Source organism: Dermacentor variabilis, unplaced genomic scaffold (genome assembly GCF_050947875.1).
Source record: "Dermacentor variabilis isolate Ectoservices unplaced genomic scaffold, ASM5094787v1 scaffold_13, whole genome shotgun sequence".
Lineage (NCBI taxonomy): Eukaryota > Metazoa > Arthropoda > Arachnida > Ixodida > Ixodidae > Dermacentor > Dermacentor variabilis.
The window spans coordinates 40,904,914-40,929,324 of record NW_027460291.1 but is presented as its reverse complement, the minus strand read 5'-3'; the positions used below and the strand labels follow the sequence as shown (position 1 = coordinate 40,929,324).

General features: G+C 44.8%; 1 non-coding gene and 1 pseudogene across 1 annotated transcript; one reads left to right on the top strand and one right to left on the bottom strand.

Moving 5' to 3' along the window:
- The window catches only part of LOC142566651 (uncharacterized), a 55,346-nt pseudogene that overhangs the window by 30,719 nt on the left and 216 nt on the right, over positions 1-24,411 (top strand).
- TRNAR-UCU (transfer RNA arginine (anticodon UCU)) lies at positions 3,983-4,057 on the bottom strand. Its single transcript has one exon. It is a non-coding gene; the product is annotated as a tRNA-Arg (tRNA).

Below are 24,411 nucleotides of genomic sequence, written 5' to 3'. Positions count from 1 at the left end.
CATCCCGAGTCTATACCTTGTTCGCGTGCACACACACACACACGCACACAGACATATATATATATATATATATATATATATATATATATATATATATATATATATATATATATATATATATATATATATATATATATATATATATATATATATATATATATATATCAATATAGCACAGAGAAATGAACTCGACGTACGTGAAAACACGGTACATCAGCCGAGCAGTTTGACACTAAGAAAGAACATGTTTTCACTTAGGTGCTGTTTATTCTCTTGTGCTGCACCAACGCAGCCAACGTGCTTTGTTCGCCGCCGCCGCCACACACCACATACATGGTGTGTCAGCGAAGACTTTCGAATATGTTTAAAAGCTGCCTGTTGCAGATATCACAATCCTAGTTCATGAGCTGGTCTACTCGAAGCGGCGGACAATACTTGCGCAAAAAATTGAGATTCAAGATCGACTAACGAATAAGAAATTACGTATTAAGTTTTTATGTATTTACATTATGGCACATATTGCAATTTGCAAATTCCAGCCGTGGAGCTCCTAAGGCTAGGCTAAATATCTGATTGCCCATATTGCAATTTACAAATGCAAACAGTAGATTTCGCAAGGGGGAACCACTTGGAACGAATTTTCTAGCTGACACAAGTTTCGATATATAAACTCCCGCACTTTACGTAGGACTACCATTTAATTGTTAACAAAACGTCATTACATGCACTCAAGCACAGGGGTAACTGGAACGCCAATGCATTTTTTCGCAAAGTTCGGGAATTTACATTTCGAAACTGGTGTCATCCTGATAATGCGTTCCAAGTGGATCCGCCTTGCGAAATCCACTGCTTGAATTTGTAAATTGCAATATGGGCCATAAGATAGTTAGCTAAAAAGTTTAGTACCGGATTCTTGTTAATTAGTCGATTTTGTGTTTCAGATTTTAGTGCAAGTGGTATCCGCCCCTGCGAGTAGACCAGCTCGTCAACAAGAACAGACCTTTACAAAATAAAAAGAATTTCAAAGTATTCCATGAAACACACTGCATGTATATATATTGCCACGGGACTGCCGCTCGAGCACGTACATTGCGCCTATTCGCGAGCTTGTTTTACGCCCAGAAAAACACTTTTATGTAGCACATTTTGAGCCACAAAGAGCGGGAGTCTCTCGCATTGCTCTATAATTTTCTCCTTGTGACTTTTCAATTAAGACAAATGACCTAATTAGGGGAAAGCAAGAAATAAACTGAGTGCTTGAAACCGACGGCAAACATTACCTTTGTTCTCTCCAGCTACGTAGCGTCTGTATATTTTAATGTTCGGCTCAATTTAGGTGAAGCACCCTGCATACTGCTTTGCAATTCGAATTATTCTCCACGGTTTCCTATATCACCACCGATGAAGGCCATAGAGCGGCACGTCACCAAAGGTTTTACTCAACATGAGCGAACATCCCATATACCAACGGTGGTAAGGCGTGAGATGAACAAGAAGATAGCCGATAGTGTAAAAGTCCTATTGCTTTAGGTTTACATGCCGTCTATAGATTCACTACAGACAAAAGTCGTTCATCGGCGGCACAACCCGTGTACGCTGTAGACAAGCGCACATACCGGTGGATAATACGGAGATACGGTAGATATTAGCCACTGGAGTTGTATACTGGTGAGATTGCTTTTGAGCCTATGCGTAGATTTTAGCATACACATTGTGCATATCTCCGCATTTATTGATCATATGACATGAGCCACGTAGTCGCTCTCGGCAATCCCAAGACAGTCTTCACAGTTGTCAAAGCATGACCTTTGCGGCAGTAGAATAAAGAAAACAAAACGCCGATCCAATCCTTCTAACGCATGTTATGAACACCAATTCTAGCTACAAGCGAATTGGAAACAGGCATCAAGCTAACAGCACAGAGACTCGTAATATTTGTAGCTGACAACACAGACTTTGTGAGTGTGCGATGAACCGATGTCGCACATGTCCTGTGCGCCTTGTGTGTCTTCCGATACTCAGATACTTTTTACGTTGCCCTCATATCTCTGCTGCGTCAGCAATATCGGGTGGTTTTTCGTAGACTGATATCCGGCTAAATAATGTCATCAGTTTCTCACTCATTTAATTAAGTGCCAAATCATCTGAACCCACCCAGTGCTTCGCAGGAGGTATTCCTGTGGGCCGAGCATAAGCGTACGCAATTACTGTATAGGTTTATTTGAGCTATGATTGGAACAGAAAACTTGCACCAACATGTGTGCAGGTATCCCACTTGGCAGTACGCTGGAAGATATGCCAGAAATGCATTGTATTACTCATCGTCGTTGGCAATGACGCAAGCCACTGACGGGCCTTGTAACGGCTTTGGGAAACACTGAACTCATCAAAGTGTGCGTTTCATTTCCATACGATAGCCCACAGCGTTTGTAATACAACGCAGCAATGCCTTTCCTTTATCCATGAAAAATAAACAGAAAAAAATGGAAAAGAAAAGCAACCCATATCGCGCTCATGGCGCGCAGAGAGAGAGAGAGCCCCTGTAATGAAAAGGAAAAGGGCACTCGGACTTTTCGGAAAATGGCACTCGCACCCTCGTCACCCTGGGTGGCAGCTTGCGAGATTTTAGTACCACGCAACGGCGGCGCGCCATGTTTCCACGTCATTTTCAATTCTCAACGGCAGCGTCAGGCACGTAACGCTTGTTTCTGCGGTGTGCGGTGTCTCCCCCTACCTTGGTGTCTGTCACACGTCAACTACACGACAACTACACTGAACGTTAAGTTTTAGCAAGGATGTTTTCCGTCAATAGCTCATGATTAGGTGAGCGCGTTTCGTAGAGCGAACCGGCTGCATGTAGTGTAGGCGACTCGGGCATAGTCTAGATTTGTCGTTTACATGATTTGATAACGCGCTCTCTTTATCGCTTCCACTATAGGGAATGTTTTACGGGAAGCGATCAATCAGGACTGTTGATTTTAGCGTCATAGTTGATGTAGGTAACAATGAAAATGCACCATGATTTACGTTGATACTGAGCAGCCATAAAGAGGACTATTGGTGTTGAGCAGCCAGTGTGGGTAATCACCGTCTAGTATTGCAACTAGTCCACCGCCGGTGAATATTTTGTTTGAAGAGTTGCTTAAACACGCCAAAATGCCGGGGAAAAAAATGTCACAAAACTACAAAAGGCTAACAAAAAAGCATTTACGAACAGCGCATTCGTCTGCAGCCTAATTATATAGTGAGGTGAATTTCAGGGCTTTTTCTTTGCAAATAACTTCCACAGCGCATTTCCGACAGGCCTCATCTCGTTTCTTTTCGGGGTGCACATCGAACATGTATTCAGAAAAAAATGAGAATGAAAAAAAGCTATGCCTGCGCTGTGTTTCGCAACTCTCTTTTCGCTTTCAGAGAAATGTTTCAGAAAAGTAGCGATGTTCAAATTATTATTTCCCTAGTTTTTATACACCCAAATTAAACACGCAATTCATCGCCAATCTTCAGCTTTGGATATGGGCTACAAAAACTCAGGTCTACGACGACGACAACAAGAATCGGCGAACAAGATGAGTGGTTCTGAGATTGCAAGAAGCGGGAATCGTCATGTATGTTTGAGGTGAACAAAGCTAGCTCCCCGAAGGCGAACTACATAGAAGTTTCTTTACGAGACAGTTCAATCATTGACTCTGTTGTCTCATAAAAATGCGAATGCTGCTTACTTTATCCCTCTCAACAATATGCATGGCGACGCAGATGACAAAAATTCAGTACAAAAATAAGCTTTAAAATGTGAGACTTCCAGTACAAAGGACACATAAGAACCGAAGGAGCCATGTAGAAGGCTTCATCAACATTTCGGCTGTAGCAAAAGTAAGAGACGGCATCTGCTCTTATTTGTGCTTTCCTTCACTAAAAATTTTAAGTGGCGCAGATGACGATTAAAGATGAAAAAAAACGAGAAGCCCGAACGCAAAATAAGTGCAACGCCGGCGGGACTCGAACCCGCAATCCTCGGTTTAGAATACCGATGCCTTGTCCATTGGGCTACGGCGGCTCTCACGCTGAGACTGCAGCACTTAGTTGGCCAATCCTGGCCAGAGCGTCGCCGCCCCTCGGCGCGACCGCGTGAACGTGCTCGTGCCACTGCTGCCTCCTTCGTCGTCTTCTTCCGCAGCTGATTCCGATGCGGCTCGTCATGGCACCGTTCCCATACTGCCCCTCCCTCTGCGAAGGCGCTGACGGCGCTGGCCCACTGTCACTTGGTGAGGTGATTTCGGTCTCAAGTTCTTTGTCTCAGCATATCGCGAATCGAAAACTCGTATACTGCTGAGCTCAAATTTCGCATTAGAGAATATCGTAATCGTCGTACATAATTACAGCGAATCTGGTAAACTCTAATTCGTCTGCATTTTCTGTGTCCGCATCCGGCAGCAAAAATGTTGGCCGATCGCGGCGGCGGTGTAGGGCCGGGAGCAATGCTTCGTGCCCCCTTAAGGCAGAATCTTTAATTAGTCAGCTAAGTAAAACGAACCGTACATGCATAATTTGAAATCAAGCACACAACAAATCAAACAGCGAACGTTTCAATAAAGAACAAGTATACAAACATCATCCGAACCACTTAATTGAGTATAAGGCACTCCTGACAACAATACCAAGCACGTAGAGCCCCCCGCATACGTTTCCCGGTAAAGATTACTGTTTCGCAAGCTGCCACGCAGACGGCAGCTTTCGACGCGTGAAGGGACGTCCCCAGCCTTTCGCATAAAAGAAGCAGCCTATCAACTGATTTCAATGTTGTTGCAGCACTACAGAAGGGGCCGGCGTGCCGTAAAAAAATCCTTACTCCCGTTACTACCATCCCTTAAAAAAAAAGAGTTCTCTCTATAGAAATCAACACACTTCTTATAGACGACTCTGCCTTTCTATAGATTTGTTCTTCTATTAACACAAAGTCTAGAGTCTCTCTATAGACGACTCTGCCTTTCTATAGATTTGTTCTTCTGTTGATACATAGTCTAGAGTCTGTCTATAGACGCGAGTCGATAGGTTTCTATTTCTTTTTGCCTCCTCCCATCTTATTTATTTCTTCAGACAATTTATTCACAGAAACTGGGATCTTTTACAAGATCTTAGCAGGGTGGGAAAATGCAAGTACATTCATACAAACATACTATTCAAGCAATGATGCCGATGCTTCAATTCAACATGCAAAAAGGACAGATTGCATGAAAAAAGGAACAAAGAAAAGATGTGCGATTGAGCCAAGAATGTTTGTGCGCCTGAAAACTGGATAAAGAATTTAGTGTAATGACTTCATCAGGACGTTTATTTCAATCAACTATTGTTCTTGTAAGATAAGAACATTTAAAGCAATTGCTATGCAGTGTTAATGGGTATCCTGTTCGAGACTGTTTATGACGAGTAGCTTAACCAGTTAAGGGTGTTAAGATGTGCGAGGTATCAGTATAATAGTGGCCACTCATTAGCTGAAGAAAGAATTTTAATCGGGAAGCACGATTCGTTCTCTAATCGAAGAGAAGGCACAACGTTTAAGGAGAACTGTTATACAAATTGGACCGTAAGAATTGTAGATAAATCGGAAAGCTTTCATTTGAATTCTTTCTAATTTTTCTATATTTATTTTTGTGTAGGGGTCCCGAATGATCATTGCATATTTTAAAGTAGGACGAACTATTGTATGATATGCTTTCAGCAGGGGAGATTGTGAGATATGTGTATGGCCGAGATATGTATAGTGAGATACCTCAGAAATATAAGTGTTCCGGGGAAAATAGTAAAAGAGAAGGGGCTTTTCCGTTCGTGTTATTATCACACAGACGGTCTTTTCATAGTTAACAGACATTTACCATTGATGGCACCTTCGAATTATTTTGCCAAAGTCCCTATTTAGCATGACTTGATCTTCCGGTAAGGCAATCGTATAGTGTGCAGTCACCCATGTAAACTTTAATTTTGCCAGATACATTACTGCCAATATCATTTATATAAAGCAAGAATAACAGAGGACCCAGCACGGATCCCTGGGGAACGCCACAAGCGACAGGTAATAAGTTGGAGGAAGTGTCGTTTATCCTAACTTATGGAGAGCTGTTGGTTGGGCATGCTTGTATTCATTTTAGTAGCTTATTTTTGTGAGTAAAAAACTTAATTTGTAAGGTAATTAGCAGTGGGTTACATTGTCGAATGCTTTACTTAAATCCATGAACATAGCGTCGCTTTCTTTTGTACTATTTATTGTTTTGCAAAATCTTGAATATATTCTAGTAATTGAGTGTCTGTGGTAAAGCCCTGCAGAAATTCATGTTGAGCGTTCGTCAAGACGCAATGCTCATCAAAAAAAAAACGATTACATGCTTATAGATTAGGTGTTCGAAAATATTGTATGTTGTCCAAGTCAGAGAAATTGGTCGATATTTTTTATGCAATTCTTGTTTCCTTATTTATGTAAGAGTTTTATTAGTGCTGTTTTCGAGTCATCCGGAAGCGTGCCATCCTGAAGCGATTTACTAAACAATATTTTCAAGGATATCGCTTGGCCAAGCGTTTTAAGAACGCATTTGGCATACCACCTGAACAGGGGTTTTCTTTTTGGCAATTTTTAACAGCAAGTGACATATACCATGCTCAGAAATAACAATCAGGAATTGAAGGCCCATCCATGTAAAAACAAGGCAGACAACCTTCATCCTTTGTGAATAGAAAACTAAAATGATTGTTAAATGCAGCACATACAACCTGCTCATCGTGGACCTTATTACCGCCTATTATGGACATATCGGAAAGGGAAGAAGAATGAGTCATCGTCCTCCAGAAACTCCATGGAGACGTTTTCATAAAACTAGGAAGATGTCCATTAAAGCAATTCCGTTTGTCATTTATTATCACTTCTTTTAAATTATTTGACGCTTCCTCAATGACCCTTTCATTATTTGTTCAAGTTTTCAGGTTTGCGCAAGTTTGAATCCGCTTAAGCTTGGGTTGCTTGAGCAACGCCTCGCGAGAGTTCCAGGGATTCCGACCTGCCACAATCTTCACAACCTTTAGAACAAACTGTGTCAGACAGTTGAATATAATGCCTTTAAATAAAAGCAACACATCGTACATGCTGGCAGTGTTTTATTTAAAGTTATCCAGATGAAATGCTCGCGTATCAATTACAGACGCGTCATCTGCAGGCGAAAAATTCGGGTAACACTGAATCTTATCATTTTTACTGCGAGGGGAACATTCCAACGACAATACTACTGCTTGTTGAACTTAAATGCCGTCTGTGACCATACATGAGACGTCATCTTGTATATTTGCACCTACAATAAATGGACAGATAACTGCATAGGAATCTTTGTCGCTTCTAGTGAAATGCTTACCTACCTGTAATCCACCAAAAACTATAGCAATATCAATGATTTCACGACGAATATTTGTGGTGGAGCGTTACAGGAATGTGCTCCAGTCGACATTCGGCAGGTTACTATCACGGGTTAACATTGCTTTATCCATCTGCTTTTTTTAGTGAGGGTACATGTACCTAACCGACGAGTTAGGGGCCTGTATACGGCACCAAGAATGTATTTGACATTGTTAATACAAAAGTTGCAGAAAAAGCGTTTTACTCCCGAAGTGTCGGGCATTCTTAACATTTGAAGGGCATGTTTAAAAAGAATGGCTACGCCTCCTCCTTTGCGCAATATTTAGTCTTTGCCCAATATTCTGTAGTTTATCGGGACAAATTGGCTATCATACATATCATAATATAACCAGGTTTCAGTCAACACTGAAATATCGGGGTCCAGCGAGCGAAGGATAACTTCAAGCTGTTCGACTTTGTTGACAACGCTGCAGCAGTTAAGGATTAAGATGGTGAATGGCGATTGGCAACGGTTATCACATTCTTTGCTCCATCGTTTCAGCTTACAGCATTTGCGTTTTCCAGATAACACTGACAAACATTTCACCATCTATGCTGCATTTATAGAAAACTATTTTAACTTTGGAGCCTTCATCACATCCTTCTTGTGAGCATTGCCATAATTTTTTTCTTATCTCACGAACTTTGAAAGAAATGTCCTCTGTTATGTAAAGTGTTCACCCAGCTTTCTTGTGCTCTTTCAGCATTGAACTTTTGTCGCGATAGTCCGAGAACCTTAAGAGCACGGGGCGTGCTTTTATTTTTCTTTCCTAGCCGTTGACATCTTTCCATATTATTGATAGTAAGTCCATGTGTTTCCTTGAAAACACCTTTTCTTGATCACATTCAAGAGACTGTCGTTTATTCCCCCGCCTTCTCAATTTGGGCCGTACACGATCTCATCGTTTCTTCTACCTCTGTTTACTATTTCATCTGCCTTACATACCAAAACGGAGACGTATATTCCAAATCGGTTGCTGCTTTCTTGAGATTAGTTACATCACTTTGCAATAACATTAAAGTACTCGGTTGAGTTTCGAAGATGAGCATGCGCTCTTTTAAATAAGCGATATCTGTTTCAAATGTACTCCGTTTAGACAGTACATAATTGATACAGGCACTTATGTTACTTTGGACAGATAAAAGCTGCGACAACCCCTACTCAATAACGGCACATGCCAGAAGATTCGTTTTGAAAGATTACAAAGCCGTCACACCACTGCTTACAGTCTATAGTCTACTACGCAAATAACTCTCTTGGCAACAAAGCATCAGCAGGAATCGATTATCGGATCGGATACAGAACTAGTCGTTCACGTAATGTACCTGTGCAAGCAAGAAGAAGCGTTCGAGCAACATGCTGAAGCTGCTGCTGCTGCTGCATTGCCCACTGCCGCGGCGCTGGAACGACGGAGCTTTAATACTGTTGCCGCGCTAGGAGTTGCTTTAATAGTTGCCGGGCTAGGAGCATCCACGGGAGTGCGCAGAATCATCGGAGAAGGAAGAACGTGCGCAGGAAATTCACGCCCACCATACGCCTGGACCATAGGGCTGAACCATGAAGAATTGACGGTAATCACCACATGTTCGAGCGGTGCAGGGCACGCCATGCGCCTGTGACGAACGGCATAGCCAGCCGAGAAATCCAGAAGCTGTGCAAACAAGAAGAAGCGTTTAGGTAATACGCTCAAGCTGCTGCTGCTGCATTGCCCCCTCCACTGTAGAGGGTCTGTAGAAACAGTCGCTTAGGTGTTTGTTTCTTTTTGTCTACTTCGGCTCTATAGATATCCCATGGACGAATGTCGATACAGTCTATATTTTTGGCAATTCTGTGTTCGTAGACTGTAGGCTTAAGTCGATAAGCTTTCTTTTTCTTTTTACCTACTCCCGCTTTATGGATCGCATATAGCCAAAGTTCATACGCAGTTTGTTCTATTTGTCCGCTTCTGCTCTATAGACTACTTATTGCAGTTTACAATAGGTAGTCAGGCACAGGAAGTGGTAAGGGAATACATATACGTAGGACAGGTAGTGACTGCGGATCCGGATCATGAGACTGAAATAATCAGAAGAATAAGAATGGGCTGGGGTGCGTTTGGCAGGCATTCTCAGATCTTGAACACCAGGTTGCCATTATCCCTCAAGAGAAAAGTTTATAAGAGCTGTGTCTTACCAGTACTCACGTACGGGGCAGCAACCTGGATGCTTACGAAAAGGGTTCTACTTAAATTGAGGGCGACGCAACGAGCTATGGAAAGAAGAATGATAGGTTTAACGTTAAGGGATAAGAAAAGAGCAGATAGGGTGAGCGAACAAACGCGAGTTAATGATATCTTAGTTGAAATCAAGAAAAAGAAATGGGGGCATGGGCAGGACACGTAATGAGGAGGGAAGATAACCGATGGTCATGAAGAGTTACGGAATGGATCCCAAGGGAAGGGAATCGTAGCAGAGAGGGGCAGAAAGTTAGGTGGGCGGATAAAATGAAGTTTGCAGGGACAACATGGCCACAATTAGTACATGACCGGGGTAGTTGGAGAAGTATGGGAGAGGCCTTTACCCTGCAGTGGGCATAACTAGGATGATGATGATGATGATGCTCTATAGACTCCCTTAGGGCAAATGTTGAAGCAGTATTTAGTTATTGTTTCCAATGTTTCTATGTAGACTGTCTCGAATATTTTTCACTCCTCCAAGCTTATAAATTGTCTATAGACGAACGTTGATAAGCTGTTTGTTCTATTTGTCCGGTACTGCTCTACAGACTCCCTATGTACAAATGTTGACACCGTCTTTATTGTTTCCATTATTTGTCTACAGACTGTCTGGAATATTTTTCACTTCTCCAAGCTTATAAATTGTCTATAGACGAACGTTCATAAGCTTTCCATTTCTGTCTACTCCCATTCTAAAGCCAGCCTAGCGAAAAAATTGTTGTCATCCTTTTTCCTTTTGTATGCCTCCGCCCCACTGATTACCTGAAGAAAAAATTCGATGCAGTTTCGGTTTTTCCTTATTGTTTCTTAGTCTATAGAGTGTCTATGGACAAGAGTCGATAAGGTGTATATTTTTTGTCCATCCCGAGTCTATACCTTGTTCGCGTGCACACACACACACGCACACAGACATATATATATATATATATATATATATATATATATATATATATATATATATATATATATATATATATATATATATATATATCAATATAGCACAGAGAAATGAACTCGACGTACGTGAAAACACGGTACATCAGCCGAGCAGTTTGACACTAAGAAAGAACATGTTTTCACTTAGGTGCTGTTTATTCTCTTGTGCTGCACCAATGCAGCCAACGTGCTTTGTTCGCCGCCGCCGCCACACACCACATACATGGTGTGTCAGCGAAGACTTTCGAATATGTTTAAAAGCTGCCTGTTGCAGATATCACAATCCTAGTTCATGAGCTGGTCTACTCGAAGCGGCGGACAATACTTGCGCAAAAAATTGAGATTCAAGATCGACTAACGAATAAGAAATTACGTATTAGGTTTTTATGTATTTACATTATGGCACATATTGCAATTTGCAAATTCCAGCCGTGGAGCTCCTAAGGCTAGGCTAAATATCTGATTGCCCATATTGCAATTTACAAATGCAAACAGTAGATTTCGCAAGGCGGAACCACTTGGAACGAATTTTCAAGCTGACACAAGTTTCGATATATAAACTCCCGCACTTTACGTAGGACTACCATTTAATTGTTAACAAAACGTCATTACATGCACTCAAGCACAGGGGTAACTGGAACGCCAATGCATTTTTTCGCAAAGTTCGGGAATTTACATTTCGAAACTGGTGTCATCCTGAGAATGCGTTCCAAGTGGATCCGCCTTGCGAAATCCACTGCTTGAATTTGTAAATTGCAATATGGGCCATAAGATAGTTAGCTAAAAAGTTTAGTACCGGATTCTTGTTAATTAGTCGATTTTGTGTTTCACATTTTAGTGCAAGTGGTATCCGCCCCTGCGAGTAGACCAGCTCGTCAACAAGAACAGACCTTTACAAAATAAAAAGAATTTCAAAGTATTCCATGAAACACACTGCATGTATATATATTGCCACGGGACTGCCGCTCGAGCACGTACATTGCGCCTATTCGCGAGCTTGTTTTACGCCCAGAAAAACACTTTTATGTAGCACATTTTGAGCCACAAAGAGCGGGAGTCTCTCGCATTGCTCTATAATTTTCTCCTTGTGACTTTTCAATTAAGACAAACGACCTAATTAGGGGAAAGCAAGAAATAAACTGAGTGCTTGAAACCGACGGCAAACATTACCTTTATTCTCTCCAGCTACGTAGCGTCTGTATATTTTAATGTTCGGCTCAATTTAGGTGAAGCACCCTGCATACTGCTTTGCAATTCGAATTATTCTCCACGGTTTCCTATATCACCACCGATGAAGGCCATAGAGCGGCACGTCACCAAAGGTTTTACTCAACATGAGCGAACATCCCATATGCCAACGGTGGTAAGGCGTGAGATGAACAAGAAGATAGCCGATAGTTTAAAAGTCCTATTGCTTTAGGTTTACATGCCGTCTATAGATTCACTACAGACAAAAGTCGTTCATCGGCGGCACAACCCGTGTACGCTGTAGACAAGCGCACATACCGGTGGATAATACGAAGATACGGTAGATATTAGCCACTGGAGTTGTATACTGGTGAGATTGCTCTTGAGCCTATGCGTAGATATTAGCATACACATTGTGCATATCTCCGCATTTATTGATCATATGACATGAGCTACGTTGTCGCTCTCGGCAATCCCAAGACAGTCTTCACAGTTGTCAAAGCATGACCTTTGCGGCAGTAGAATAAAGAAAACAAAACGCCGATGACAACAAAACGCCGATCCAATCCTGCTAACACATGTTATGAACACCAATTCTAGCTACAAGCGAATTGGAAACAGGCATCAAGCTAACAGCACAGAGACTCGTAATGTTTGTAGCTGACAACACAGACTTTGTGAGTGTGCGATGAACCGATGTCGCACATGTCCTGTGCGCCTTGTGTGTCTTCCGATACTCAGATACTTTTCACGTTGCCCTCATATCTCTGCTGCGTCAGCAATATCGGGTGGTTTTTCGAAGACTGATATCCGGCTAAATAATATCATCAGTTTCTCACTCATTTAATTAAGTGCCAAATCATCTGAACCCACCCAGTGCTTCGCAGGAGGTATTCCTGTGGGCCGAGCATAAGCGTACGCAATTACTGTATAGGTTTATTTGAGCTATGATTGGAACAGAAAACTTGCACCAACATGTTTGCAGGTATCCCACTTGGCAGTACGCTGGAAGATATGCCAGAAATGCATTGTATTACTCATCGTCGTTGGCAATGACGCAAGCCACTGACGGGCCTTGTAACGGCTTTGGGAAACACTGAACTCATCAAAGTGTGCGTTTCATTTCCATACGATAGCCCACAGCGTTTGTAATACAACGCAGCAATGCCTTTCCTTTATCCATGAAAAATAAACAGAAAAAATGGAAAAGAAAAGCAACCCATTTCGCGCTCATGGCGCGCAGAGAGAGAGAGAGCCCCTGTAATGAAAAGGAAAAGGGCACTCGGACATTTCGGAAAATGGCACTCGCACCCTCGTCACCCTGGGTGGCAGCTTGCGAGATTTTAGTGCCACGCAACGGCGGCGCGCCATGTTTCCACGTCATTTTCAATTCTCAACGGCAGCGCCAGGCACGTAACGCTTGTTTCTGCGGTGTGCGGTGTCTCCCCGTACCTTGGTGTCTGTCACACGTCAACTACACGACAACTACACTCAACGTTAAGTTTCAGCAAGGATGTTTTCCGTCAATAGCTCATGATTAGGTGAGCGCGTTTCGTAGAGTGAACCGGCTGCATGTAGTGTAGGTGACTCGACCATAGCGTAGATTTGTCGTTTACATTATTTGATAACGCGCTCTCTTTCTCGCTTCCACTATCGGGAATGTTTTACGGGAAGCGATCAATCAGGACTGTTGATTTGAGCGTCATAGTTGATGTACGTAACAATGAAAATGCATCAAGATTTACATTGATACTGAGCAGCCATTCAGAGGACTATTGGTGTTGAGCAGCCAGTGTGGGTAATCACCGTCTAGTATTGCGACTAGTCCACCGCCGGTGAATATATTGTTTGAAGAGTTGCTTAAACACGCCGAAATGCCGGGGAAAAAGAATGTCAAAAAACTACAAAAGGCTAACAAAGATGTATTTACGAACAGCGCATTCTTCTGCAGCCTAAGTATATAGTGAGGTGAATTTCAGGGCTTTTTCTTTGCAAATAACTTCCACAGCGCGTTTTCGACAGGCCTCATATCGATTCTTTTCGGGGTGCACATCGAACATGTATTCAGAAAAAAAGAAAATGAAAAAAGCTATGCCTGCGTTGTGTTTCGCAGCTCTCTTTTTGCTTTCATAGAAATGTAATTTCTAAAGTTGCGATGTTCAAATCATTATTTCCGTAGTGTTTATACACCCAAATACAGCCATCCAGGCATTACTGAACTTTTTAAAAATTACGCGCCTGGATTGCAGACTTTGAGCATGCCAAATTGCTTGCCATATGTTCTACATCTTCCTTCTATCGTCATCGTCACCCATGCACCTCTTTCTTCGCTCTTTCTTTCCCTCTTCCCCTTCCCCCAATGCCGAGTAGCTGGCTAGAGGAATATACCTCAGGCCGACCTCTCAGCATTTCGTATCATTAAACTTCTCTCTCTCTCACATCGCCAATCGTCAGCTTTGGATATGGGCTACAAAAACTCAGGTCAACGACGACAACAACAAGAATCGGCGAACAGGAGGAGTGGTTCTGAGATTGCAAGAAGCGGGAATCGTCATCTATGTTTGAGGTCAAAACTGGCTCCCCGAAGGCGAACTACATAGAAGTTTCTTTACGAGACAGTTCAATCATTGACTGTGTTGTCTCATAAAAATGCGAATGCTGCTTACTTTACCCCTCTCAACAATATACATGGCGACGCAGATGATAAAATTGTGTACAAAAATAAGCTTTAGAATCTGTGACTTCCTGAACAAAGAACAGATAAGAATCGAAGAAGCCATGTACAAGGCTTCATCAACATTTCGACTGTAGCAAAACTAAGAGACGGCATGTGCTCCACTCGTGCTTTGCTTCACTGAAAATTTTAAGTGGCGCAGATGACGATTAAAGATAAAAAAAACGAGAAGCCCGAACGCAAAATAAGTGCAACCTCGGCGGGACTCGAACCCGCAATCCTCGGTTTAGAATACCGATGTCTTGTCCATTGGGCTACGGGGGCTCTTTTTTTTCTTTATTACATGGAATTATCGTTACTGTCAAACCGATGCAGTTACATTACATATGATCATACAAGAGAAACAAATTCACAGAAAGTATACAGTCCAATGACAGTTCAAAATTCTGGTAAACAAACACAAGCGTCCAGACGCGAAATCCATTGTCGACCTTGTCGAGCGAGGTGGCTCGGCATGTCTGTCGATCATTCGACTTCTCCATAATGAATAAAGTCCTAATCACATAAACAAATCATATGGTGTATTACTGGCTGTCTTTTTGAAAGGAAGGAACCGGATACCATAACATGTGAGAGGAAAGTCTTTTTTGATAGTTCTTCGTAAAATGTCCTAAAAAAGAAATGCGTCACGACAAAGTATAAAGCAATGTTCTATTGTCTCGGGTTGATTGCAAAGCCTACAATTTGTATTCCAGGGTACATACAGTCCTTTTTCCTGAAGCCACGTTTTAACTGGCAGTGTGGAGGTGTGCAGCCTAAAGAAAAACGTTTTCGCTGCTGGCGCAATGCACATTCTATGGACACGGCAAAGAACATCTTGACCAAATAGAGACAGATACGGCTTTCGGTACAGAGGTTCAGGGAAAAGGTTATCTATAAGTGCTACATTTAGCGACGTGCGATTAACGGTAAACAAATATTCAAGGTTGAATCTGGCTTTTAAGAATAAAATAGTGTCGACAAGTTCCTTTAAGAAGCCCCATAACGGTAGTTCTTGAGCAAAGTTTGTCGTGACAAAAAGAAAAGGGACGTGTGACGCAAGACGTGCTCGATTAACTGCGAGAAGGAATGGATGACGGACATTTTTAAGGTAAAATAAGCGCATGACCAATTGTCGCACAAACAAATGCACAAGACCCAGGCCTCCCTTTTCAAGCGGGAGAAAAAGGTTGTCGCTTCTCATGGCTTCCCATGATGAATGCCAAATAAAACATGCAAATATTCTATGAAATGCCTGGACATGGACGCGTGAGCAGTGCAAGACCTGCAGAACATAAAGAAGCTTAGAAGCGAGAAATGTATTGCATGCCTTAGCTCTCGCAAAAATGGAGAGATCACGTCCTTGCCAGGTTGTCACCTTTCGACGGATAGTGGTTATCGTGGACGCCCAATGGGGTCCACTATTACGGAAGTTATCGAGAGGTACTCCAAGATATCGCAACGGAGACTGATTCCAATGAATATTCGCGAATGCAGAGCGAGTGAGCGCCCACATGCCTAGCCAGAAGCCTCTACCTTTATCAAAATCTACAGTAGCTCCTGCAGTCTCACAGAAACGCAGGGTAGCGTTAATTGCCTTGGTAATGCTTGGCTTATCGACGCAAAAGAAGGCAATGTCATCTGCATAAGCTAGCACTTTAATTTCCTCATCGGCATACATATATCCTTTAATGCTCGAGTCGCAAAGCACGCTTAAGCAAAGCGGTTCTAAGTATATGGTGAAGAGTAAAGGCGAGAGCGGACAACCTTGACGAACGGATGACTGTACTTGTATTATATCTGAGAGGGTACGGTCCACAATTAACTTTGTAGTGCAGTGTTTATAACAAAGTGTTATACCATTGTATAATACATCCCCTAACCGAAGATGTCGCAGTAGTTGGAATAAAAATTTGTGTTGAACCTTATCAAAGGCTTTGGCGAGGTCAATCTGGAGAAGAGCTACTTGATCCGTACTACCCTCTATGCACTCAAGGACTGAACGTGCGATATGAACATTTGTCTGTATAGAGCGGCCTCGAATTCCGCATGTTTGATGATCACCTACTAATTTAGTAATGACTGTCTGCAATCTATTTGTCAGTATTTTTGCAAATATTTTGTAATCCACGTTACATAATGATATCGGCCTATCTCCGTTTACTCTCTTTATTGTTTCATCATCAGTGCTTTTTGGTATTAAGGTTGTGTGGCCCTGATAGAAAGATGGAGGAAGCTCACCATATTGATAGGCGGCCTCGAAAAGCTGCTGCAGAAACGGACACAGGAATTCCTGAAATTTTATATAAAATTCAGCACTAAGGCCATCAGGACCAGGCGTCTTGTTCTTCTGAAGCGTTTCGACGGCAAAATTAATTTCTTCTCGGGTTATTGGCCCATCAACGCTGAGTCGATCATCTTCTTCTAAGTGTGGCATAAGCGAAATAAACTGATCAGCGTTTTCTTCGTAACCATTCTGAGGCTTAACTGCAGCGAAAAGATCTTTATAGTGAGCTTCAAATAGGCTTATTATTTGGGACGTGTCTGCGTATATAGACCCACCAGACTCAATTTCTAATATTTGCTTGGAAAGCGCGTATCGCTTCTCATCACCGAGAGCCCTTTTTGTGGGCTGTTCCTCTGTGAAGCGAGTTGTGCGTGAACGAACCATCGCTCCTTTGTACACTTCCGTCTCGTATTTCTGTATTTGTGCGCGAACTGTGTTTATTTCATCGCTATACAACCCTGGTTCCTGGCTTTCGAAAGCGTGCAGCTTGTGAAGTAGATCATGAAGGTAATGCTTTTCAGCTTTTTTTCTTTGAGACAGCTCACATGAGATGGCAATCGCCGCATTTTTTATTCTATTTTTGAACATTTCCCATCGAGCAAACAAAGGAAGCTGTTGACATTGTGATATTTCTAGCCATAATTCTTTCACTTTGTTTACAAAACTTTCCTCTCGCAAAAGTTGTGTATTAAGTTTCCACAGTTCCCAGTTTGGAGCAAACCTGCGGAATTTTCGGGGACCCCATGAAACAGCTACTAAACAGTGGTCTGTGAAAAATACAGGCTTCACGGCGTAGTTGTGAATGTTAGACCAGAGACTCGTCGAAACATACACACGATCGAGTCGAGCATGGGAGACGCCTTGAAAGTGCGTGAACCGCACCCAAGGTGGTGTGTAGGCGCCCACGTCTATTAGATTGTGATCTTCCGTTAACTGATGCAGGAAAGCAGCACTTGCATCATAACGATTAGTTAGGTATGAGTGGTCTCTGGAATGACAAACACAGTTGAAATCTCCCAACAGTACCAAATCTCTGTCAGTATCTAGGAGCGGAGCAAGTGAGAGGAAGAAAGCCTTCCTGTCACTCACTTTTGAGGGAGCATAAACGCAAATAAATCGCCAATTACGGGAATGAAAAGAGAGGTCACAGCATATAAGGCGGCCTTCCCCATCAACACGCAGCGACAATGAAGAATGATTTAACTGCTTTCTGACTAACAAAAAGCATCAGCGGAAGCACCACATGCTTTGCTAATACACACCTCGTAATCAGGTTGAAAAGTTTGCAGCGCAAGGTTGACATCACCAGCAGACGATATCTTTGTCTCTTGCACTGCACCAACATCAACTTCATGCTGCCTAAGCACGTGTAGTAACTGCTGCTGACGACTTATATTCCTCAGCCCACGTACGTTGAGTGTCGCTACACATAAGGGGAGGGTGAAGGCGGTAGCCATTTTGCTCACCTAAAGCTTTTGTATTTCATTGCCCTTGGCCACAGGTAAATCTGTGGTCTTGCTCCCTTTGGACTTCTTTGTGCCACTCTCCTGACTACGCTGATATAACCGGTGGGGCACATTATCACCAGGAGAGGGAGTTTACTGAGCACTAGGAGATACTTTCTCAGGCGCCTGTAGTGCACATTCTGTTGCTTCGTCGTTGCATGGTGCCGGACGTTTCCTGGCCTTACTGATGTCCATCGCCTCTTCCTCTTCTTCGTTGTCATCAGGGGGCTTTTCTTTAAGGCTTGCTAGGCCAGGTAGGCAAACTGAGTCATCCTCGCCGGAAGCTTCGCTAGTATTACTTGAGCTGTTATGACTGGTTGGCATTGGCTTCAAGGACTCTTGGTCCTCGTCCCTAATGCCACCTGTAGTTTCTCCAGTGGCATCTACTACCTCTGTAGAATCCATGAGGTGGTCCAGTTGTGGCTCGTCTGCGCTATATTGCCCAGAACGAAGCTTATGGGCGTAGGTGGACACGCAGGCGTCCGCTGAGTGACCAAATCGATGGCACTGTAACCATCTCGGTGTTCTGCATTGTCGTCGAACGTGTCCCACGCGCTTGCACCGAAGGCACAGAGGAGGCCTACCGGGGATAAGTACGAGGCACTGGTGTCCATAAATGGACATAATGTGCGGTATTGAAGTTACGGTGATAGTGTCCTTGAGCACCAAGGAAACCTCCCGGTTTGTTGTCACCCACTTTTCCATGCCAGTGCATCTCCATGCTTCTCTCTCCACCGACTTCACCTGACCATAGGCCTGGAACGCCTCTTCAACGCGTCGTGGTTCAAGGTGAGGTGGAAGCCATAGGAATTTAAGCTTGATGTTTTTAGTCTCCGGATCTATCACCATGCACTTCAGCCCTTTGACACGGAGCTCACCACAGGCGACGAGAGTCTGTTTTGCCGCACTACTAGCGCAAGTAACCATCCATACATGGCTCATTTGATACTGTCCGACGCCTACAATATCTGAAGTATTCACTACCTCAAGAAGAGCGTCTCGGAAGTCGGGAGCACGGTATGGTCTGCCACTCAAGTCCGCATGAAGGAAAAAAGAATTCAAAACATCGTTACCGGTTGGTAGACGCGGGAGGACAACATTGTAGCTTGCATCTTCGTTCAAAAACGGGGTCGACGATCCTCGGCCTGGGGCCGATACGCTGTTTCCAGCAGAGAACATTTTAGAGCACAGCCGTTCCACACGGCTTCTTCTTCTTCTCAGGCTGAGACTGCAGCTCTTAGTTGGCCAATCCTGGCCAGGGAGTCGGCGACCGTCGGCCCAACCGCGTGAACGCGCTTGTGCCACTGCTGCCTCCTTCGTCGTCGTCGTCGTCTTCTTCCGCAGCTCATTCCGATGCGGCTCGTCATGGCAGCGTTCCCATACTGCCCCTCCGTCTGCGAAGGCGCTGACGGCGCGGACCCACTGTCACTTGGTGAGGTGATTTCGGTTGCAAGTTCTTTGTCTGAGCATATCGCGAATCGAAAACTCGTTTACAGCTGAACTCAAATTTCGCATTCGAGAATATCGTAATCGTCGTACATAATTACAGCGAATCTGGTCGCCTCTATTTCGACTGCATTTTCTGCGCCCGCATCCGGCAGCAAAAATGTTGGCCGATCGCGGCGGCGGTGTAGGGCCAGGAGCAGTGCTTCGTGCCCCCTTAAGGTAGAATATTTAATTAGTCAGCTAAGTAAAAGGAACCGTACATGCATTCTTTGGAATCAAGCACACGACATACCGAACAGCGCACGTTTCAATAAAGAACAAGTATACAAACATCATCCGAACCACTTAATTGACTATAAGGCACTCCTGACAACAATACCAAGCACGTAGAGCTCCCCACATACGTTTCCGCGTAAAGATTACTGTTTCGCAAGCTGCCACGCAGACGGCAGCTTTCGACGTGTGGAGGGATGTCCCCAGCCTTTCGTATAAGAGAAGCAGCCTACCAACTGATTTCAATGTTGTTGCAGTACTATTAAAGGCGCCGGCGTGCTGTAAAATAGGATTACGCCCGTTACTACCATACCTTAAGAAAGTTGATACTATCTATAGAAATCTACAGACTTCTTATAGACGACTTTGCCTTTCTATAGATTTGTTCTTTTGTTGATACAAAGTCTAGAGTCTGTCTATAGACGAGAGTCGATAAGGTTTCTATTTCTTTTTGATCTGAGTCTTATTTATTTTTTCAGACAATTTTATTTATAGATACTGGGATTCCAGTCGACTAACGACTGGAATCCCAGTATCAGCTGGCGAACACCAGCTGAACACCAGAACACCAGCTCAGCTGGCGAAAACCCCGTAGCCGCATGCGGCGCGGTCCGTAATGCAAACATCACCCCAGGCAGACACAGCTCCCAGTCAGTTTGATGTTCAAAACATAATGCTCTCAACACGCGCTTCATGACGGAGTGGAGCTTCTCAACGGAATTCGATTGTGGGTGGTACACTGAGCTGTGTAACAGCTTTACCCCACACCTTTCGAGAAAAGTTGTCGTCAAAGCGCTAGTAAACACTGTGCCCTGATCTGATTGGATTTCCGCAGGAAAACCAACTCGCGCAAATATGGACAGTAGTGCATTGACTATCTCAACTGAGCTGAGTTCTTTAAGCGGCACTGCTTCAGGGAACTTTGTCGCTGGGCAGATCACAGTCAAAATGTGTCTGTACCTCGTGGCTGTTACCGGCAGAGGTCCCACTGTATCAATAACGAGCCGTCTAAAAGGCTCCGTAATGATAGGTACCAACTTCAACGGCGCCCTCGATTTGTCCCCTGGTTTGCCCACCCGCTGACAGGTGTCACATGTCCTCACGAAATGGTCTGCGTCCCGAAAACACCCTGGCCAATAGTACTCTTGCAAGAGACGGTCCTTAGTTTTCTTAACTCCTAGGTGTCCGGACCACGAACCCCCGTGCGACCAGCGCAATAGGTCCTGACGGTAGCACTGAGGCACGATCAGCTGATCGAACTCCACTCCCCTGCGGTCTAGATACTTCCGGTACAGGACTCCACCTCTTTCCACAAAACGTGCATTTTTCTTGGCGATACCTTCCTTGACAATGCAGCGCACGTTTTCTAGGCTGCCATCCTTCTTTTGCTCGGCTATCAAAGCCGACCGGCTGACTTTTAGCAACCTATTAAGTCCGTCTGACGTAGGCGCGATGAGCAAATCTGCAGATAGCTCTTCTAACTTTCCCGTATCGGGATTTTCCTCTCCAGTATCTGGTGCCTTTAACGTTACAGACTCAATTTTATTCAGTTCAGGCGTGCTCTGAATATCAGCTTGCTGCGCCTCTGACCCTTTTTCATTGTTTGACAACGTCGGCGCCGCAACTACCGCCTTTGCAGCGAGCTCCCGAACCTTCGATCTGGTTAAGGCCTGAACGCTAGCCTCACCAAACAAAAGCCCCTTCTCGCGCAGGAGGTGATCGGACCTGTTCGAAAATAGGTACGGGTACTGGGGGGGCAGCATAGATGACACTGCGGCCTCCGTCTCAAGCGCTCCGAATGGTCCTTCAATAAGCACTTTCGCTACGGGCAGACACACGCTATGAGCTTCCACGGCTTGCTTGATCCGTGCGCACTCGCCTGTGAACATATCGGGTTCTACGTAGGAGGGGTGAACTACATCCATCGTAGCTGCGGAATCGCGAAGCACTCGGCACTCTTTCCCGTTCACGAAGAGGTCTCGCATGTAAGGCTCGAGAAGCTTCATGTTCTCGTCAGTGCTGCATATTGACAAAAACACAACTTTTGGTTTTGTTTCCGGACACTGCGCCGAAAAGTGACCCGGCTTCTGGCACGTATAACACAAGCGCGCTTGCCTCATCTCGAACCGCTTTCTGCGTTTGGCTTCGGCTGCCGCCGTCTCCTTACGTTTTGTCGGACTGCTTTCACTCGCATCCGCACTACGTGTGTCCCCCTTTAATCTCATGGGCGTGAACTTCGGCCTCTCAAACTTCGAGCCAAATTCACCCTTCTGACCGTCCTTAGCTCCGCGAGCCCGACGCGTCACAAACTCTTCGGCTAGCTCAGCGGCTTTAGCCACCGTACAAACGTCTGGCCTATCCAAGACCCAGTACCACGCGTTCTCAGGTAACCGACTATAAAACTGTTCTAGCCCGAAAAACTGCAGAACTTTCTCGTGGTCACCAAACGCTTTCTCTTCTTTGAGCCACTCCTGCATGTTTGACATAAGCCTGTACGCAAACTCTGTGTATGACTCACTTCTGCCTTTCTCATCTTCCCGAAACTTCCGACGGAACGCCTCCGCTGACAGCCTGTACTTTTTTAGCAGACTCGATTTCACTTTGTCGAAATCCTCTGCCTCCTCTCTATCCAAGCGAGCGACTACGTCGGCCGCCTCGCCGGGTAACAAAGTGAGCAAGCGCTGTGGCCACGTTTCCCGAGATAACCCCTGCTTCTCGCACTTTCGCTCAAAGTTAACCAGGAACAAACCAATGTCCTCTCCAAGCTTAAACGGCCGCATCAGGTCAGTCATTTTGAACAATACGCGTTCTCCTGCACCGTGTGCCTGACTTCCATTACGAGCGCGTTCCATCTCTACCTCGAGACGCTTCATTTCCAAAGCGTGTTGACGCTCTTCTTTTTCTTTCTCTTCTTTACGTTCACGCTCTTCTTTCTCTTTCTGTTCTTTAAGTTCGCGCTCCTGTTTCTCTTTTTGCTCTTTAAGTTCGCGCTCCTGTCTTTTTGACCTCTCCTCAATAGTCTCAAGGCATTCCGACAGCTCGTCATCCTCAGCCTCTAACTCAAGAATAGCCTTTAGCAGTTCTGGTTTTCTGAGTTTGTCCGAGACATCCAGACCCAACTCTCTTGCAAGCTCCAACAATTTCGGTTTGCGCAACGACTTCAAATCCATGGCTGCTCTGAATGCTGCTTTCTCTACTGCCTACTATTGTCTTGCCGCAAACTAACCCGGCAGCAACGACAACCACAATTACCAGCTCAGTTTCTGACACTAACAAAAGCCTGGCAAAGCTCAGAAGAAGAACGTCCCGCACTCACCAAACCTCGCAGCCAAGAATTCCGCGCAGTCGTTCCGCTGCAGGCAACCAGTCATCACACAGGGCTCGTTGCACTGCTCCCGGATCGTCGTTGAGCTGCTCAGCATACAGTCGACTGCATATCTTCGCTGCTGGCCTCCGTTGTCGCGATCCCACCGCTGCCACCAGTTGTTGTAATCGCACCGCTGGCACGAGTTGTTGGGAACTCGGCGCTGACGCCCGTTGTTGCACCTGGGTCGCAAGCCCCAAGGGTAGCGTTGGCCTGGCGGCCTGGGGCACAACTGGAAGCATCCGAAGGTCCCGGCAAAGCATGAGTCGACTGGTAACAACAAAACAACTTGTTTATTCTAACATCGCAAAGAGTTGGCGGTCAGGTCGACCGAAGTAGAGAGACGGGAGTGCACGTTACTCAACAGAAGAAATCGGAGCCTCTCCTTGGCGTCCGGGGGCAGCTGCTTTTATACTCTCGCAGTTGAGGGCAAGAAGGAACCCCTCTATAGACGAGCACGTGACTGTGCCGCTCGGCCACAATGGGATAAGGTGGCGCAGCCATCGTGCCGGCGCCGTTCGGGCACAATGGGAAGAGAAGCTGGCGCATACGTCGTGTCGGCGCCTGTCAGACCCCCTGGCTTCACAGTTGTTGGGAGTTCCTCTCCCAGGCTGCCGCGCTTCGACAAGCGTGGGCACCAACATGCACATACACACACACACGCACAGGAAGACATGTGGCATTGGAACATGCCTGGACGCGCTTGGCGGGGAGGCGTATCGGCGGCGCCGAACGGGCCAAAATGTCTGCCGCTTTGAACGAAGCCCCGGCGTCCGTTGCATCCGCGCCGGCTTTACCGCGCGTCGTAGGCGAAACGTAACACCTCCTACAAACGAGCTAGATAGTCTGTGCGCCTGATAGAAAAGAAAATTGGAACTTTTACAATGTGACGGAGTATGGCAGTGGCTAGAGTAACAATCCTCCAGGCGTCGTCAATGTTTCCCGAAGCACTGCAAGGGCCGATGAGCTCAAAGCGCATATGCTCTAAGCACATACGCTCAGCGACGGGTACAAACTAACTGATTACGCTACCCGTTTGCCCTTCCAA